A 16,522-nucleotide genomic window follows, 5' to 3' on the forward strand; every position below is an offset into this window, starting at 1 on the left:
CCTTAACCCACTGAACAAGGCCAGAGACCGAACCTGCATCCTCATGGATGCTACTCAGATTCGTTTCCCCTGAGCCACAATGGGAACTCCTGTTTTTTGGGTTTTTTAAATTTACTTGTGTATGTGTTCATTGGCTCAAGCACCATGAGTTCAGGACTGGTTTGGTTACCTTCATTTTCCCATTGCCTGGACGCTGCATTTGATGTAAAACAGTAGCTTAATAAACATTTACTGAATGGACATTCCTTGGCAGCAAGTTCTTGGAGGGCCAGAAGCATTTTGCAGAGTTGGAGAGTGAAGGGAAAAGGAGGATGCAGAGGCAGGACACACAGGTGCTCCTTAATTAAACATTGCTGAGATGAAGGAAAGAAATTAGGCAGGTGTGAGTGCTGAGAATGAAAAGCAGGCTCAGATGCTCCCAGGGTGACCTAGTGTCAACAAAGAAGTAATTGAGGGCAAAAAGAAAGTTGTCTCTGCAGGAGCAAAGTGTCTGAGGGGTGCTGGGAACAGGGGGAGGACTGTAGGAGGTGGAAGTGGCATGAGGCTCCAGGGAGTGGAGCCAGAAGTTGGGACAAGGAGGAGAAGTTTTGACTGATGCACCTAGAGAAAGGGAAGCAAGCAGAGTAAGGGACCCCAGAAAAACATAACAGCTGCCCCAGCTTTCAAGAACTAGGCTGCCCCATTGTATGGCCTTCCAACTAGGCAGTAGCTCTCACAGCTCCTAAAAAGTGAGCAGTGACACCTGCTGAGGACTTGATGTTGTCAGGTTGTTTTAACAGTGACAGAGTAAGCAGTGAGCAGACAGCCATAGTCTGACAGGGAGGCAGATTCAGAGATGGATGTGGCCGTGCGGTACCATTGCAGCTGCTGTGGGGACAGGCCCAGGGTGCAATCCTGGCTGTCAAGCAAGGGAAGAGGCACTGACAAGAATGAGGAACTTTGGTCATTATTTGAGGGGACCATTCGGGGGGCTAAAGGGGACCATGGTCTGCAGCCCTTGGCCTGCCATGCTTTTCAAAGTGAGGAATATGGTAGGGCCAGGCCTCTGTATAAAGAGAGATAGTTTTCCCACCACCTTTCTTTCTCTTTCTTCTCTTTCCTTCCCTCCTCCTTCCCTCTGTCTTTCTCTCCGTCCCTCTTCTTCCCTCCTCCCTTCCTTCCTTCCTTTCTTCTCCCACCTCTCTCTCTCTTTTTTTTCAAAAACGTATAAAGAGCTTTTACAGGGTCTTCTGTAACCTGATTTTATTCATTCAGTCATAATTCGTAGATATCTTTCCCTTTCACAAAGGAGTTTCCACTGTGGTGCAGTGCGTTAAGGATCCAACTGTAGCAGCTTGGGTTGCTATGGAGGCGTGTGTTAAATCCCTGGCCAAGGAACTTATATATGCTGCAGATGTGGCCATAAAAAGGAAAAAAATTCTTTGTAATTCTATTTTATTTTATTCATTTAAAATTCTTATTCTGAGAAGAGGTCAGTAAATACCACCAGATGTCAAAGAAGTTTCTAACATTAAAAAAATAAAGGGAATTCCCTTGTGGTGCAGTGGGTTAAGGATCAGGTGTTGTCACAGAGATAAAAGTCAGCTCTTCTGCTTGGTCCAGACCTCTGCTCTCTAAGCCTCAGTGCTAAGTATAATCTGAAGATAAAAATAGTAATTTTCTAATGGGCTTAAACTGGATTTTTTGTTTTTGTTTTTGGGGCCCCACCCACAGCATATGGAAGTTCCCAGGCTAGGGGTTGAGTTGGAGCTGCAGCTTCCGGCCTACACCGCAGCCACAGCAACACTGGATCCGAGCCACGTCTGCGACCTACACCACAGCTTACAGCAATGCTGGATCCTTAACTCACTGAGTGGGGCCAGGGATCAAACTCTCATCCTCATGGATACTGGTCAGATTCTTAACCCGCTGAGCTTCAGTGAGAACTTTTTGATAATTTTTCTTTTCTTTTTAGGGCCACACCTGTGGCATTTGGAAGTTCCCAGGCCAGGGGTTAATTCAGAGCTGCAGCTATTGGCCTCAGCCACAGCCACAGCAACACCAGATCTCAGCTGCATCTGCAATCTATACCACAGCTTTTGGCAACACTGGATCCTTTAACCCACAGAGCAAGGCCAGGGATCAAACCCGCATCCTCATGGATACTAGTATGGTTCATAACCCTCTGAGCCACAAAAGGAACTCCCTTTCTGTCCATTTTTTGATTGGGTTGTTTTGTTTTTGGTGTTGTTACTGAGTTGTATGAGCTGTTTGTGTATTTTGGAAACCGTGCCCTTGTCAGTTGCATCATTTGCACACATTTTCTCCCAACCCATAGCTTGTCTTTTACTTTCTCTGAGGTTTTCTTTGCTGTGCAAAAGCTCATAAGTTTGATTAGGTCCCATTTGTTTATTTTTAATTTTATTTCTATTGTCTTGGGAAACTGACCTAAGAAAACATTGCTACGATTTATGTCAAAAAATGTTCTGCCTATGATCTCTCCTAGGGATTTTATGGTATCTTGTCTTATATTTAAGTCTTTAAGCCATTTTGAGTTTGTTTTTGTGTATGCTGTGAAGGAGTGTTCTAACTTCATTGATTTACATGAGACTGTCCAGCTTTCCCAGACCACTTGCTGAAGAGACTGTTTTCTCCATTGTATATTCTTACCTCCTTTGTTGAAGATTAATTGACCACAGGTGTGTGGGTTTATTTCTGGGCTTCCTATTCTGTTCCATTGATTCATATGTCTGTTTTTGTGCCAACACCATGCTGTGTTGATTACTGTAGTTTTGTGGTATTATCTGAAACCTGGGAGGGTTATGCTCATGCATTATTCTTTTTCTTCAGAATTGCTTTGGCAATTCTTTTATGGTTTCATATAAATTTTAGGATTATTTTTTCTGGTTCTGTGAAAAATGTCATGGCTAATTTGATAGGGATCACATTAAATCTGCAGGTTGCTTTGGGTGGTATGGCCATTTTAACCACATTAATTCTTCCTAAGAGCATGGTTTAGTTTTCCATTTCTTTGAATCATCTTCAATTTCCTTTATCAGTTAAACTGGATAATTACACTGTGCTGAGTATACATTAGGTGCAAATTCATTGTTCATCCCAGTCATTCTTTTCTCCCCACAAGACCTCTGGGGAGGCAGACATGGCTTAGAGAAAGAAGGTTAGTGTCAAGTGAATGCTGAAAATGAGGACAGGCTCCAAGGAAGGTCCAGGATGGAGGGAAGTGACAGTCTCAGGGGTGCTGGGTCCCCTCTGTCCTGAAATTTCAGAGGGACAGGGACTACCAGTGTGCCCAGATAAAAGGGGCTGTGAAGAATTCCTGACTTGGCTTAGCAGTAACAAACCCAGCTAGTATCCATGAGGTTGCAGGTTTGAGCCCTGGCCTCACTGGGTTAAGGATCTGGCGTTGCTGTGAGCTGTGGTGTAGGTTGCAGATGAAGCTCGGATCCTTCATTGCTGTGGCTGTGGTGTAGGCCGGCAGCTATAGCTCTGATTTGACCCCTAGCCTGGGAACTTCCATATGCCACATGTGCAGCCCATAAAGCAAAAACAAAAACAAAACAAAACACAATAATAGGTTATTTTATCTGTGGGAGAGAAGATGGGGAGGGAGAGGGACAAAGAAGAGGCACCTGAGCAGGAGGTTTAGTTTTGGCTCTGCTTAGAAATCTGCAAGTGAGAAGCCATCTGGGTCTTGTGGCCCCAGAAGATAGAGCTATGACTGAGGGAGGCAAAAACCAGCTCCACGGATGAGGGTCATTTGTGCAATCAAAATATCCTCCAAACTATGGACTGCACCCAGAGGTAGCAAGCTCTCAGATGTGAGGAATTACTGGAGGTAGAAGTTGAAATATGGGATGGAGAGCTGGAAAATACAACTCCAAAGTTCTCTCTGAGAGTCTAGAATTAGAAACTCCTGGGAGAAAGAAAGGCGATAGCCAGTGTGCAATGCCAGGTTGGGGCCCAGGATCTCTCGGGAAGGGAGACAGGTCCTACAGAGGCTTGGAGGTGCAGTGCATTGCTCTCACCCTTGGGGACGCTTTCACAGGCCCAGGCCACTGATTTTTCCCTCTGGGGGCTTCTGGTCCAGAAGTGATGCAGTGTCCCCACCAGGAATATGAGCCCATCATCCACATGGGGGCAGCATGGGACTATGGATGGGGTGGTGCTGCTGCAGTCTGGCTGGAGCTCCTCTCCTTTGGGAAGAAGCCTTTTGAGACTCCCAGACCTCTCACAGCCCTGCTTCTGGCCCCCACTTCACCCCTCCCCCTACCTATGGACCAAGCCCCTGTCTGCCCATCCTTGGCAGGTTCTCTGGGTGGGCTGAGTCTCCCCTGGCTTCAGGCTCCTTGTAATGGTGCTGTAGGGTGTCTTCCCCTGGAGGAGGATCAGGGCAGAGAAAGTGGAACCTGCAGGTGTCCCTGGGCACAGCCCCTGCTGGTTCGCGTCAGAGTTACTGGAGACTATGTCTGTTGAGGTTAAAGGAACGGGTTTTGACATTAGACAGGCTTCGATTGAAGTTCTAACTGCTGCTCACCCAGTAGAGTGACTTCGCCTCCTGAGCCTCGGTCTCCTCACTTGGGACAGTGGAGGGACAGGCAGTAGAGGGAGTGCTGAGCAGGCAGGAAGCCTCCTGGGCCTTGCTGGGCATCCTGAGACTGCACAGCAGCTTTGGGAGGTGCTGGGGTTCTCATCACCCTGTTTTGCAGTTGGGGAGAGGAAGTCCTTGGGCATGACCTGCTCAAAGTCCCACAGCCAAATGAAGAGCTACTGTGGTCCAGATGCCCCCCCAGGACCAGAGGAGCATGTGATGGTGTGTGCCCAAGGAGGTCATGGAAGGAGTCCTGTGACCTGGGAGAAGCTCCTGGCTTCTATGGCTAACAGATGCCCAGAGTGGGGGCATCCTCTGTGCTGGCCCTGCCTCCATTCAGACCCACTGGCCCCTCCTAGAAATGGGTGTGGTGGTGGTGGCAGTGTCCCTGGGAGGAGGGCAGACTTCTGCCAGCTGGGGGTGGAGCTGGGGTCTGCGGGCCTGGGCCTCAGGCAGCAAGGACTGGCGGGGTGTGAAGGAGGAGACGCTGGGCAGCACCGATGACTGACCCACCAGGAAGGGAGGAATGGTGTAGGTGGGTGTGTGAGGGGGCTAGACAGGGCAGGACTACACCTCTAAAGGGCTCCTCCAACTCTCACCTCTGTCTCTGAGGTGAAAAAAAAGAGCATCTGAAAAGGAAGAATGAAGCAGAGGAATGGGAGGGACCCCTTTCCTCCCCTTAAGCAGCCTCCAGTAGAGCCAGCAATGTCATTGCCGTGGCAGCTGTGGCGCCTTCAGCTCCCCTTTCTCCTTTAGCCCCATCTTGCCTGGGTTCCCCTCTCACCTATCTGCCTTCCTAGCCTGGGCTAAAGAGATGCTGGGGTAGGCGAGGTCTCCTTTCTTGGCCCGATTATGGCCCCAGGGGCTGGATCCCAGGACTACCCTCGCCTCAGGATTCTTGAAGCAAGGAGAAAGCAAGGTGAAGTCACCTTTGTAAGAATTCTTCTGAATGAACAAGGGGACTGTCGCCTCCCTAAGATTTCAAGCTCCCAACTCTGAGTCCCTACCCTCTCCCAGAAGACACAGGCAGCGACCCAAGAGCCCCTGGCAGAACTGAGAAAAACAGCACTGGGGCAGGGGTCTTGAAGATCACCTGGTTCCCCTCTCCAAGCCTGTGGGTGGGGAAACTGAGGTCTGGAGAGGAAAAGGGACTTGTCAAGGACACACAAAGAGTATGTGGCAAAGTCGGGCAGGGAGCCAGAGTGGTCAGAACCAGGGAGTTGGGGGCATCCTAACAACTGGGCAATGAGGCACAGCAGAGCTGCACCCCATGCAGGTGGGGTTTGGGTAAGGCTCTGGGCCTGCCCTTGCCCTCATAGAACAAGGGACACCAGAAAGAGCAGAGAGGAGCTGGGGATCTGAAGAAGGGCACAGTTAGGAGAGCTAGGGACCTAAAGGTCTTACTGAGTGAGCATGATGGGCTTGTGGCCCTAGACAACAGGCTTTGGCCCAAGTGTCACACTTTCCACATGGGTCCCTGGGCAAATCACTCAACTCCTCAAGGGCTGCCCTTTGCCCTCCTGCCACCCTTGTCCCATATAAAATGGGATCAGCCACATAGGCTGGGGGAGAGTCTCTGTGATGGAACAAACAGACATTGGACATTGGCACACACTGGACATTGGAGGATGGGCCCTATGAGGCCCTAAGCTTGGATCCCTTCTGTCTGCTGGGTGAGGGCTACTGAGCATCTACTATGTGCAGAGCCTGAGGGCCTGGGGCAGGAGGAAGCTGCAGGTACAGCATCCCAAGAGGCAGAACAGAGAGGTGTCCATCTAGGCAGGAGCCTCTGGAGTTTGGAGGAGGAACTATGAAGCCTTCCTGGGAGAGGAGGGATGCTGCTGGGGATTGAAGGCAGGCCATGGGAAGTCAGGCAGAGGTGGGAGGATACAGTGGGCCGAATGGGCACAAGCTGGCATTTGCTCCCTATGGCTCTCAGGTTCTGGAGGCTGATCAGGGCCTCCCCAAGCTGTCACTGTGCCCCAAAGCCTCAGATGCCTGGTTCACAGTGAGCATCCTCACCTCCCAGCAGTGAGGGCGGTCCTAAATCCAGGGCAGGGGGTGGGGGTGTGTGTGGGGGGAGGGAGCATCCTGCTAGAGCCCAGAGCTAGGAGCTCTGAGTCAGCTGTCACTGGTCCTCACTACCGTTGTAGAGTGGCTTCTTTTGTTAATCCCATGTTGCAGATGAGGAAATTGAGGCTCAGGAAGGTAAAGTGACTAGGCCAGGATCACCCAGGTCTTTCTCCACCCACTCCTTCCAGGCCACTCCTGGAAGTTCTTCTGGACTTGGATGCTGCCTGAGACTCACACTGATGACACCTTGGGAAAAAGAGGGCCACCTGAGGAGCAAGCCTCTGGGAGAGAGTGCTGTGGCACCCACAGCAGGTGGGTCCTAATACGGCAACCCCCCCAGTACAACATTGTCAGCCTTTCTTTCCTGTGTCCCCCCCAACACTTGTTCAGTAGTTGGTCGTCACATTCTCAGGCAGTCATTGTCCACTGGTGAAGGCTGTAGGGTGTGACCCAGATGCTGCCTTAACACTCAGCAGCTGTGTGACCTTGAGCAGACTGTCCTCCTGTGGCTCTGTGACCTGGCCTGTGAGATGGAGATGAGGGTACCACCTACTACGCTAGAGGTTGTGGTGTGGCTCCAGGGACCCTTCCATGCCAAGTGCTTACTGGACCTGGCCCACAGTCTCTGTCCCATCTGATAGCCCCCTGGACAAGGACTGAACCAGCCAGAAGGCCAGGCACGTGAAACCTGGGTCCCTCCGTCCCTGCCACCGTATCTCCTCTGGAAACACCAGAGCTGTCCACCGGTAAGGCCCGGTGCCCAGAGTGGGGGATGGGAGAGTGCAGATGGCTCCAGGGAAGGCCTCCTCACTGCCGGCAGCGATGACGGGGACTGTGCCCTGAGAAGGCGCGCTCAGAACAGCTGCTAAGTGGGGGCAGTGAGGGGCATGTGGGGGACCCTGGCCACTCCTAACATCCCGTCCCTGACACCGGGAGTGAGAGGCCCAGCGTCCTGGCTCCGCCTGTCTCAGCGCTGGCTGCCTTTCTGGCAAGAGCCCTGGAAGCACTGGTTTTAATCGATCTTTTTTCTGCAAGCAGCTCCTGGAGGCGCGGGGGTGGCTTCCCCTTGACTTGAATCTCTTGGAGGATGCGGCTTGGCTAAAAATAGCTCGAATTACTGGCGCGGAGGCGGGGCCTGGGGGCTGCGGGGGCGGGGCCTGTAGGGAATGTTGCAGCGGCAGCCACAGGGGGTTCCCTGGGAGGAGATGGAGGAAAGCGGGTGTTGGCAAGGTGGGAGGGGGTGTGGGATGTTAAAGGGAACCGGCCCTTTCTCACCCATTTCTCTCCAGGCCTTCTCCCAGAGGTCAGTGCTTCTGGAGCAGAGCTGGGGGTGACGGCTCGTCCTGATCCCTGGCCTTTCACGGTGGCAGAGACCAGCCTGGCTGGGTGGTAATCATGGGCTCCTTCCAGCAGGAAGTCTGTGTTTGTGTTTGAAGGAGACCCCCACGCACAGCTCAGTGGTGTTAAGTGCAAGCAGTGACAGCAGGGGGCGCAGATCTGGGCTCCTTGTCCCGGCTCTCCTTCCCTGCAGTGTGACACAGGGGCCCCAGCTCCTCATCAGAAAACTGGGTGCAATGGCAAAATTAAGCATTTGACTCCTGGGCACACCAATGGCTCCTCTCCCAACCCCACCTGCTCTATCTGGAGAGGCAGGATAAGGGTCCCTGTCACCCCCTTTTTACAGGGCTGAGAGACCATGTGGTGATTACCCCTGAGAGCAGGATGGAGGCTGTGTCAGGGCCTAGGAGGACTTAAGCCAGGCAGGATCTCCATTTCTCTGCACAAAGGAAGGGAGGGTGGGGGCTCTGGGTGTCCATGGGACAAGGGAGATAACTGTGGGACCCAGGCAAGTAAGCTGCTGGCCCTGGTGGCCTCCTGGTGCTGCACTCTCTGCCATCCCCACCTTCATACCCCAGAGCCAGGACAGAGTGGGAGAGGGAACACAAGAGGCTCAAGGGGAGGTCCAGGGTACCCTGGTGAGAGGGGACGACAAAGCTGCCCCTTGCACACACTGATTGGTGGGGGAACAATCAGCTCTGCAGCAGGGAATGGGCTGGGAACAACAGGGCCCTGGGTGGGAGCCCTTCCTTCTCTGTGCCTCAGCTTCCTCATCCTTAGGGGTTGTGGTTAGATGCCCTTGAAAGGCCCTTAAATTAAAAGTAAAAGAAGCTGAAACAGGAGTAGGGAAAACAGCAGTGGCGACAATGTCAGCTACCCCTGCCTGCTGCTGAGCACTCACAGGCTCTCTATAATGTTTTGTGAGGGCAGTCTTAAGGTTACTCCCACTTTACACATGAGGAAACATGGAGGCTCAGAAGGAAGAAGCCATTGAGCTTGTGCGTGATGAACTGGACCTTTGAACCCAGGACTGTCTGACTACAGAGTCTGTTTTTCTTTTTCATCCTGTTCTAAACATAGAATCACATGCACTTATGAGGTTGCCTCAAGGTGGGATGCATGGGTATAGATCCAGATATAAGACTTATGGAGTTGCTGCAGCTGCCCCCACCCAGACCTACCCACCCCTGCCCTTCCAGGGTTGGCTCAGGTCACAGGGAGCCTTGTTCTGAGGCACCAGTGTGCCAGGGACGTGCCTGTGTGTGCACGCAGGTAGGGGAGAAGAAGGAGCGTGAACTCTGTTGGCATGGGAACCAGACAAGTGATAACAATAAAGATAACAGAATCTCCCCCACCCTGGGGTTGTTTTTAGCAGCACTCTTCCTAAGGAGAAGCTAAGAGCAACACATATATCCAGTAACAGGAGAATCAAGAAATCAACTCCCACGGCAACATGGGTGAGTCCTAAACCATAACGATGAGTGAAGAACACAGATTGCGGGGAACTACATTCAGTTCAAAGCCATTTTTCTAAAGCCCCCCTGAAAGTAAAACTAAGCAGTATTGTTTTAGGTGTTTGCATGTAGATGATAGAATTATTTGCAAAAAGCCAAAAGTGATAAACCGAGATTCTTTTTATTTATTTATTTATTTATTTATTGGTCTTTTTAAGGACTGCACCCATAAGTTACGGAGGTTTCCAGGCTAGGGGTCGAATCGGAGCTGTAGCGGCTGGCCTACCACAGCCACAGTCATGCTAGATCCTAGCCACGTCGTGACCTACACCACAGCTCATGGCAAGGTCGGATCCTTAACCCACTGAGCAAGGCCAGGGATCAAACCCAACACCTCATGGTTCCTAGTTGGATTCACTTCTGCTGCTCCACAATGAGATTCTTGACACTGGGGGAGGCAGGAGTCGGATAGGAATGGCACGCACAAGGAGATTCTATGGATGAATGACTATTGCCATGGGGTGCCAGGCGCTATTCGTAGTGCTGGGGGGCAGGGATGCAGGCACTAGACAGGTGTGAACCCCAAGCCTCATGGTACTTACAGTCTCGTGAGGCACACTTCCGTCCTTTCTTGTGTTGTACAGTAGGTTACCAGTGTCCATTATATTACTCTGCACTGTCACAGATATTCCTTTACATTATATTTAAAGAGATAAATGAGGAATAAACACCATTACTTGACCACCCAAGTGGGTGAGCTCTGGAGGCTGAGCTCCCCTCCCTGCCTCCTCTCACTGATACTCCATCACATTCATCCAGAAGGAATCCCAACCCCTGGGCCACTGTCCTCCCTCAATCTCCCCAAGCTGAATGTCACAAGGTTATTCTCTCATTTATCAGCAGGCAAAGGTCAAATTAGCTTGGAGTGCCAGGTTGGTAGATGGGACAGGGTACCCTTCGTCTAGGAGAGCCAGAGCCAGCTGGGGAGATAAAATGCAATGGAGAGAAGTGCAGAGTGCTTGGAAAGATCCCTCCTCTTTCTGGCCCAGGGCTCTTTTGCTACATTAATAGAAGAGGAAGGTGCAGAAGATGGGAAGTAACAGGTCTGCTTTGTCTCAGGCTCTTCATCTTCACCTGGGGGACTCAGTCTGCCATCCGTCCCTCTGTCTGTCCATCCTTCCCTCCATCCAGCCAGCCAGCCACATATCATGTAATGGACACTGGTAACCTACCACATGACATAAGAACAGGAGCAAGGATCTCCCATCGTGGCTCAGCAGTAACGAACTCGACTAGGATCCACAAGGACATGAGTTTGATCCCTGGCCTCACTCAGTGGGTTAAGGACCCGGCATTGTCATGAGCTGTGGTATATAGGTCAAAGATGCGGCTCGGATCTGGCATTGCTGTGGCTGTGGCGTAGGCTGGCAGCTGTAGCTCCGATTGAACTCCTAGCCTGGGAACTTCTATATGCCTTGGGTGTGGCCCTAAAAAGCAAAACAATAGCAAAAAGAACAGGAACAAAACATGCCTTGCAAGACTGTAAGTTGTGTGAGTCCTGGGGTCATATCTGTCTTCCTTGTGCCTGCATCCCCACCCCTCCGTCCCAGCTCCCTTGCTCAGCCCTCCTGGGGCAGGGCCAGTCTAGCCGCCTTCACCCAGTGGCCTGGTGCATGGTAGATACTTGCTGAGGAGGTTCCCTGCCTCTTTGTCTATCACTGCTTCCAATAGAAAAGGACACACCTCTAAGCCCTCAAATGTGCTCTGCCAGGAGTAGTGCACCCCTCATGCAGCTCAGCCTAAAGGTCATCACCTCTGGGAGGCCTTCCAGGACCACCTCAGCCAGGCCAAGCCCCTCCCTCACACCTCTCCCAACAGCACAAGCTGTACCCTGGTCATGCTTCATCTAGGTCCATCTCTCTTTCTGAGTGAAGGGGTCTCCCCAAGGGCAGGCCCAGGTCTCCCTGCAGGCTCACAGGGCCAGGCTCACAGGAAAGCTCTCAGCTTCATCGTCTCTGCTCCAACCTACTCCTGAACACAGTTCAGCATTTTTTTCCCCTGAGGAGCCAGGCCCAGGGGGAGGTCAGCCACTTCATCAGCCCCCACACCTCTTGGACCCCCCTTTCTGGGTCTACCCTTTCCCTAGCAGCCCACCCGTCTTCCCTGAGTACCACTGGGGCTCCCGGCATCCATCTCTTCTCTTCCAGAGCTGCCCTCAGCAGGAGACATAATGGGTGGGGAAGGGGGACCAGAGGAAGATCCCTGAGAGAACTCTCTTCCCAGCTCTCTGTGTCTGTAGCCTGTGATAGATGCAGAGTGGGGGATGGGAGAGATGGCAGTGGCTGGTCCTCGGTCCAAATCCAGGTCACTCCCGGTCTGCTTAGCAGCCGTCAGTAATTAGGGGCCAGCAGGACATGGGCAGGCGGGTGGCAGGAGGCCTAATTGTCTGATTTTTCAGGTAATTAACGGGAGGCTGTCTGGCCTGTCCCCATGGGGCCCAGCATCCGCCACCCCATCCCCTGGGCAGCCCCAGCCGCCTAATGAAGCCAATTACTGAGTGGTGCCGGGGCCCTCATTAGCCACCTGGAAAGGTCGAGTGGGAATGGCACCAGGGGTGGGGGCTCAGCTGGTCATGGTGGAGGCTGGGAGCCCCCAGAGATCAGGGAGCAGACTGTACTGGCTGTAGGTCTCTGCTGCTGTGCACAGAGGGATAGCCTGTCCACTCCTGGGACTTCACTTCTTGCCTCTCCTCTCAGGGCAGCAGCTTTAGGCCAAATCCTCCCCCTGCCATTTCCCAGCTGCATGGCCTTGGGCATGTCACTCCCCCGTCCAGCTCTGTTTCCTGAATCAGAGGTGATGGACATGAAACGCCTGGTGCAGTGGGTCCCCACTGTGCGGTGCTCACCTTCTTCCCACAGGGCCAGCTCCTTCACTTTGCTCTTGAGAAAAGGTTAGGCCTAAGGTCACCAGTGTGTCCGAAGCCTCTGCAGGGCCTCTGGTGGCAGCAGGGATGGCCCCTGGGATTTGCCCCCAAGGGCTCCTGGGAGGGGTCAGAGAGGTAATCTGGCTGGGAAGGGAGGCCCAGGAGCAGCTGGCCTTCCAGTCACCTGAGCAGAGTGATAGTGGGAAAGCAGGAAATCTCCAGGAAATGTGGGGCTTTGGAGATGGTGGTGGAGCTGGAAGCCCTCCACCTCTCTGGATGCTCCAGGACATGTAGGAAAAGCCCACGGGCATGTGATGGTGCCCTAGTCTGCTGTCCAAGGCCAGGAATCCATCCTTTCTTGGTTGGCCTGCACCACTCTTGGCCCAGGAGATCACTGTGCCTTCAGATGTTGAGTTTTTTTGGCTTCTGTGGCTCCTCTGTTTTAAGAATTCTGTGACCTAATTCCACGCTGACAAATTCCATGCTGTTCCGGCTCCTGTAATCGTCAGCTAATGCTACTTTTGGTCCTACTGCCAGCCCAGAATCTAGGTCAAGGGTTTCCAAACTGTGTCCCCCAGGAATCCTGCGGTGGGAATGGAAGGGGGAGGCTACTGACCCTCCAAATGGAACAGCTAGGCTTTGATATTTGATAAAATCTTAGGAGCTCCTCTATAGTGAGCTCTTGACATGTGCCAGGCATGCACAGGGCCTTTGCCGCCGAGATTCTGGTTGTCCTCATAGAACCCCACGAGGAAGTAGCGTCACATCCCCATTTTACAGATGAGGCTGCTGACGTTGTTGGAGGCCAGGGCTAAGCGACCTGCCCCAGGGCTCACAGTCTGTGGAGAGAAGAGATGGGACTTGGACCCAGTTTCCACTCTGAGCTGCTGGGAGTATGGGATCTGCAGCTAGAAAGAAAACGATGTGCAGGAGTTGGGGAGAGTGTCCCATTTTTCATGATTTGTTTCCTCCAGGTCAGAATGGGCACATCTGCTTATCTTCCCCAGAAGAGCATGGCCCCAGCCCCAGGTCACCTGAGGCCCCTGTGCCCCACCATGTGATGTCTGGGAACACGAGGGCCCGTCTGCCCATCTGTGTTTCCCTTCCCTCTGCTGTGGGCTGTGCTTCCCCCTGGTCCAAACAACAAGATCCAGCCCAGAAATAGCATATGTTTCAGGCCTCTGCTCGTCCAAGTCATAAATCGCCTAGTGTGATGTGCTCCTTGTGTCAGCTTGCTTCAAAACTTGGGGTGGGGGTGGCTGAGTGATTGTGAGGAGCACTCAGGGCCTCTTCCAGGCTGAGTAGAGAGCTAGGAGACTGGATAAGCTCAGGACTGAGGCTCAGAAAGGCAAGAAGGGACCAGTCCTTGCTAAGCCTGGAACTGGCTTGAATACTCAGTCTGGAGTGGGAACCAGAGGGTGGTGGCCCACATTCAACTTGAGCTTAAGGGCTTAGACTTAAACTGGAGCTGAGGTCAGAGATCAGAGGGTTGAGCTTCAGTCTTGTCCAATGGTCAGAGGTCCAGTCTTGGCTTAGAGTCAGGGTTCAGAGGGCAGGGGCCATGACTCAGAACCTGATGAGCCAGGCTCTCTGGGATCAAGGTCAGGACTCAGGCTGAGGTAGGGTCAGAGGTCAGAGGTTAACATCAGCTGTGTGCTGATCTTTCTGGAGGGGGTCTCAGAAGAAGAATTGTGGCGAGGCCCTAGGTCCCCAGTCACTGCCCAGGGTCCTCTCACTTCCCAGACTGCCCCGAGAGGCGGTCCTGCAGCCTCTTCAGGCATCTGCTGTCCCACCTGAGCCATGTGCAGGCAGCATCGTCCTGGGCACATTTTCCAGGCCTCCATTCTGCCAGCTGAGTTTTCCTGCCTCTTCTCTGTTCTGGGCCCAGCATGACCAGAGATTTGGGGATGAGCCCACACAGCAGCTGGTGGGGGAGTTGGGGTGGAGGAGGCAAGCAGGAATGAGAGGCCAGCAGGCAGAGAAGGGTGCCAAGGAGGAAGCCTTATCACAGGCCTCTCTGTTTTCATCTCCCACGGGGCCTGGTCATGGACCAGTCTCAGCCATTCACCCACCGCTGGGGCCCTGACCCAGGAGGTCTCCTCCTCCCCAAGGGGAGCACAGGGAGATTCAGCCAGGAGGGGAACCAGCAGGTGTAAGAGGGTGAGGGCTGCAGGGAGGTGAGAGAAGACCTGGGGGACAGGAATGCACGAGAGCCAGTGGAGGATGTGTGGACGAGGAGAGGGTTGCCCAGCCCGCCCAGGATGCAAGGCCTCCAGGGTTTGGCTGCGAAAGTCCCAGTCACCTCCTCCAACTGAGCTATTAATACCCAGCTACGACCCACGCACCCTTGCTGGGAGGACGCCGAGTTCCTTGGGGGCTAAAAATGGTCTGAGATGAGGGTGGCCCAGTGTCCTCCCTCTCTTCTTGTCAGAGGAGCTGGGGCCAAAGGCCAAGCTGGCCTGGAAGGAGGCTGGAGCCAGGGTGGGGGTGCAGAGGGTGACTGAGGTGCTCAGCCAGTCCAATCCCTGTGGTTCAGAGGCCTGAGGTAAGGGACTGTGGGCTGGCCAGCAGTCCCACCCAGGAGGGGACCACCACCCGGCTCTCCTAGCTCCTTATCCCCACCCAGGCCTTGTCTTTCCCCTCAGACCTCAGCTTGGTCTGCCCAGGCTGCACTGGGGCTAGGGTCTGAGAGCTGCCTATCTCCCCCTATGGGGAGGGGCCCTGAGGGGGTTCTGGGGAGGAATTTGGAGCCTCTGGTGGGACCTGAGCTGCTAAAGCAGAGCCGTTCATGTTTCAGTTTCATGTGTGAAATCTCAATTGTTCACAGCATTCTTTGAGAAAGGAGTTACTGGAAGCACCATTTTATGGATGAAGAAACTGAGGCTTGGTCATGTCTCCAGAGCCTGAGCTGAAGAGACCTGGTTTGTCAGACTCTAAACCCTACCCTGTTATGTCATTATAAAAGGAGGTTTCTTGGTTTATCTCAGGGATCCATAAACCAGGTGTCTCCATCAAAATGCCCTGATCGCCATAGTGTCCCCAGCCCTCGTGGGTGGCTGGACCAATAATGAGAGGCCTACAGGGACACCTTCCTCCTGCCTTGGTGAACACCCCCTCCCAGGGGTTGGCAGCCACTTCCTCCCTCATCCCTAAGGCTCAAGGGCATATCCTGGGAGCCTGTGCTGGTCTTCTGGGCTCAAGGCCACTCAAGGCCACCTGCTCCCTGCTGTGACTCCCTCCCCTCCCATGACAGATGCGCCAGGATCCAGACACCGACCCCAGATAAGCCCAGACTTGGCCGGGAGAGTCCAAATGAGAAAGTGGCTAAGAGGTGTTAGCCCTGGAGGCCCCCTGAGCCGGAAATCGCGACAGCTGCCTGGCTTACAGGCCCTGGGTACTGGGCCCTGATCCAGGGCAGGCAGCAGCCGTGTCAGGTGTCCAGAGGACTTGGGGGGAGGTGATGGCTGGAGCCAGGGCCAGCCTGCCTGTGGTTAGCAAGGCTGTCGACACCTCTTGGGCTGCCAAGGCAAAGTGGGATGAGGGGCCTGGGGAAGGGGTCCTCCCTTAGCCTGGAGGGTCTGAGGGGAGCACAGGCCCTGCCTTGAAGGTCAGGGGAAGGAAGCACAGTCCTGTCCTAAGTTGAGAGATTCCTGGCCCTGCCTGAGAAGTCAGTGGGACAGACCCCTAGCCTTGGGGGCTGTAGAGGGGGTGTATTTCCTAATGGCTGGTGGGGAATGGGGTGTGGGGTGTTGTCCCAGCCTGACACCAGGGAAGGCTGCCCATATGCTGGACTCAGGGGGAAGCACTGAACCTGCCTCCCTCCTTGTTCCCTGCTGGGAGGCTGGTGGCTCTGCTGGACAAGGCAGGAGGCCTCTGGCCTCAGGCTGACCACACAAACTCCTCCCCAGGAGAAAAGTAGAGGCCTAGCTCTGCCTGGATTTTCCTCAGCCCTTGGAGCGGGTCTTGGCCTTGGCATTGGTGGAGAGGGGAGCACAGGCTAGCTTCAGAGAGGTGGTTCCAGGGGAGCCCTCTTGGGATGCCCCCCTCCCACCTCCACCCTGCTCATTTGATCCATGCACCTCAGCTCTCCTAATGCCCATGTGCTCACCCCCTCTGGAGCCACCTCCCAGGCAGTCTTCCTGGATT

The 16,522-nt window shown here is 53.6% G+C and overlaps 1 long non-coding RNA gene across 1 annotated transcript; it reads left to right on the plus strand.

Moving 5' to 3' along the window:
- The first annotated feature begins 6,818 nt into the window (after window positions 1-6,818).
- On the plus strand, window positions 6,819-15,357 carry LOC125112228 (uncharacterized). The gene is made up of 3 exons (XR_007131040.1): window positions 6,819-6,973; window positions 9,372-9,456; window positions 15,204-15,357. It is a non-coding gene; the product is annotated as an uncharacterized LOC125112228 (long non-coding RNA).
- The last annotated feature ends 1,165 nt before the right edge of the window (window positions 15,358-16,522 follow it).

Source organism: Phacochoerus africanus, chromosome 1 (genome assembly GCF_016906955.1).
Source record: "Phacochoerus africanus isolate WHEZ1 chromosome 1, ROS_Pafr_v1, whole genome shotgun sequence".
Taxonomy (NCBI): domain Eukaryota; kingdom Metazoa; phylum Chordata; class Mammalia; order Artiodactyla; family Suidae; genus Phacochoerus; species Phacochoerus africanus.